At 32.2% G+C, this 3,813-nt stretch overlaps 1 protein-coding gene across 3 annotated transcripts in view; it reads right to left on the bottom strand.

Moving 5' to 3' along the window:
- The window catches only part of LOC110021402, a 17,355-nt gene that overhangs the window by 5,791 nt on the left and 7,751 nt on the right, over nt 1-3,813 (bottom strand). The window lies entirely within an intron of this gene.

Here is a 3,813-nt window from a genome sequence, read left to right as displayed (position 1 = left end):
CCCCCCCAAAAAAAAGGAATGGGAAACCATTCAAAACCAGAAGAGTTCATTTTATCAATCTCCAATATTGATAGGTCTACGCAATAAGCATGCTTCCTGCCAGTAAAACAAAACATTTAAAAAATGCATCTGACGTTAGCAAACTGCATTTCAATGTTAGCAACTTGCCAACATTTGATTGCAAGCCAATCAGAAAACCAAATAGGAAAGATACAAATTTCAGAATATATTTGAGAGCTGGGCTTTCATTAAATCTAAGAACTTGGTGCCAAAAATAATATTATTAACTTGTTTTAAATATTAGTATTAAATGGTCCCCAACTATTTGGCCAACTTAGTCCAGAGTATCACATTTATCCAAATTAATGCCTTCACTATTTAAATTAATCCCTTCACTTTTACATTGTCATTGCCATTGTCATTGTCAGGTCCCAAGCCCCAGATGGTTAGGTAGTCGATAACCAACGTAAATTTTTTTGAAAAATCATGACATGAATCATTTTGACAATTGTGTAAATGCTAGGGTGTCCCGTTGTATGGCCTGAATACAGTAAAAAGTGTGTAATTGTCGTTATATTGGTGCCCAGGTGTAGTGTCAAATAAGCAAAGGTTCCCACATCACAGACGAATGCGGGTAAAGAAGTTAATCTGTGAAACTAATATTATGATAAAATCTTGAAATAAGGTACTTTCACTGGTAAATTAATGAAATTAATTTATATTATGATTCATGGAAAGATAAATATCTTATGTATTCAAGAAACTAAATGGGTAGGAGAAAAGGTTAAGGAGATTGATAACATAAAAGACTTAATATAAATGATACCTCTTGAAGAAATGAATTTTTATTGGAGGAGATTTAAATGGATATATCGATAGAGTGATAGAAGATTTTATAAATATTCATCGTGGCTACGGTTCTCGAGTGATTAATGAAAATGGTAGAGTCATATTAGATTTTATTTTAACGTATGATTTTGTTATTGCTAATATTTTATTCAAAAAAAGGAATGAGCATATTATTACTTATAAAAATGGATTTAATAAAACACAAATTGATTATTTTCTTAAGAAAAAAGAAAAGCGTCGAGAATATAAAATTTGTAAGGTCATTCTTAGAGCGGATTTAAGTACTCAACATCGATTATTAGTTCTAGATTTTAAGATGAGTTGTAAAATAAAGAATATTATGAATCATTATCATAGAATTTGATGAGGTACCTAAATAAAAAATAAGATAATTTTATGTGTAAATTTCAAGATTTCAAGATTTGGGATATTCATGAAGCAGCAAATTCTATGTGGGAAAAAACAACAAACACTATTAATCAAGTGGCAAAAGAATTACTCGAAGAATCAAACGAAAAAAATTTTATAAATAGAAATAGTTGGTGGTGGAATAATAATGTGCAAAATATATATATATATAAGAAGTTATGTTATAAAAATTGATTTAAGCATAAAAGCTTAGAGAATTTGGAAAAATATCAAATGGCTCGTAGGGAGTCTAAGAGAACAATCTGTGACGCTAAAAATTCTGCTTTTAGTAATATTTATAATAGATTAAATACTCAGGAGTTTGAAAAACATATGTATAAACTAGTCAAACAAAGAGAAAAGAAAAGTAAAGATTTAACACAAAATAAAATGTATTAAAGATGAAAATAAAAGTATTTCTCTAAGAAAAAAATATTCAAAATAGATGGGTGAGTTATTTTGATAGATTTTATAATGAAGTTTTTGAAAATATACAATCAACCTTAGAGATCTTAATATCATAAATAAAAATAAAATGTTTCGTTTTTACCGTTGCATTAGTAAAAAAAAATTAATGAGGCTTTAAAAAAAACCAATGGTGGAAAGTATGTAGGATCTGATGATATTCCAATTGAAGTGTGGAAATATATAAGAGATTTGGGAGTTTATTGGCTTACTAAACTCTTAAATATTATTTTAAAAGCTAAAGAAATGACTCAGATATAGATGAGAGTATTTTGGTCACCATTTTTAAGAATAAAGGGCACAAGAGTGTGCAAATTATAGAGGAATTAAGTTGATATTTCATACTTTAAAATTATGGGAAAGCGTAATTGAGCATAGGTTAAGACATATTACAAAGATTTCTCATAAATTTGGATTTATGCCAGGCAAATAAACTATGGGAGCTATACATTTATTGAGAGGTTTGATGGAGAAGTTCGGAGATAATAAAGAGGATCTACATACGATTTTTATTGATTTAGAAAAAACTTATGATAAGGTTCAAAGAGATATCCATTGAAGAGTTTTGGAGAAGAAAGGTGTTGATATGACTTATATTCAAGTCATTAAAGATATGTATACTAGAGTTGTTACTTGTGTTCAAACAAAAGAAGGATTAACCAAATACTTTCATATTTCTATTGGATTACATCAGGGATTGACTTTAAGCCCAATCTTTTTCGCTTTAGTTATGGATGTTCTTACTAGACATTTACAGGAGTATGTACCTTGGTGTATACCTTTTGCTAATGATATCCTTCTCATGGATAAGACAAGAGAGAATACTCAGAAAAAAACTTGAAATAGAACTAAAACTAAATACATGAAATGTAATTTTAGTGGTAGGAACTCTAGGGAAAAAATTGTCTAAGGAAAAAATTGTAACTATGGGTGATCAATTTATTAAAAGATGTGAGCGCTTTAGATATCTCAGGTCTACTGTTCAAAGTGATGGTGATATAGATGGGGATGTTATTAATAGAATTCAAGTTGGTCGGTTGAAGTATAGGAATGTTTCGGGCCTATTGTGTGATAGAAAAGTACCGCTTGGACTGAAAGAAAAATTTTATAAAATGGTTGTGAGACTTGCAATGCTCTATGGCGCAAAATGTTGACCTTTAAAAGAGAAGCATAAAACTAATTTAAGTGTTGCCGAGATGAGAATGAGTAGGTGAATGAGTGGCTTTTCACTTAGGGTTTGTTTGGGGCAACTGCAGGTTATCCAATAAAATGGTTTGCAGCAGCAGCTACCCCAAGAAGCTGTTGCAGGAAAGTTGTTGCTGGAAAGTTGGTTGTCTGTTTGTTTTTTTACAGTTTGAAAGCAGCTATGAGATAATTGTTTCTAGAAAAATGATCATTCTGCACGTGTGTAGTAATGTTGTTTGTAAAATAACTGTCATAGTTATATATTTAATACTTCAGAAGCAAAAATTCACTTCATAACATTACAAAAATCCAAATATACACCTTACTTAATAGATAGTATCAAGATTGTTAAAAAAATGAAAAACACTAGCACACCAGCACAAGAACAACAGTCATAACCAACACAAGAACCACTCACACCACATTCACGACCAGTACAACAGTCAGAACCACAAATGCCACCAACATCATTGTCACTGACAACACAAGAACCACCCACTACACACCGCAGTCACAGGCTAAACAGCAACCAACACACCCTAAACCACAAGTACACCCACAGCCAACACAAGAACCTCCCACACCATAACACGAGCAACACAATTCTATTAACCATAAACAGAATCAAGTCCACTGCTATAGCCACCACAACAACCACCCACCACACACCATAACCAGCACAAAAACCAGCCACACCACAAGAACCACCAACACCTTGAAAACAGCCAAAAGAAGTACCACTCACATCCACAATCACCACATCCAACACAAGAACCACTAAATTCATAAGCCCCAACAGCGAGACAACAAGAACAAACAACATAAAAGGAGCAAGAAAGGGGATAGGAGATGATACCGTGCGGTTTGGGAGGGCATCCAGGAGGTAGGTGTGAGGAGGGAGAGCGT

This window comes from Phalaenopsis equestris, unplaced genomic scaffold, assembly GCF_001263595.1.
Source record: "Phalaenopsis equestris unplaced genomic scaffold, ASM126359v1 Scaffold000002, whole genome shotgun sequence".
NCBI classification, from domain to species: domain Eukaryota; kingdom Viridiplantae; phylum Streptophyta; class Magnoliopsida; order Asparagales; family Orchidaceae; genus Phalaenopsis; species Phalaenopsis equestris.
Note: the sequence above shows the minus strand (reverse complement) of the source record. Positions and strands in the feature narration are given on the sequence as shown.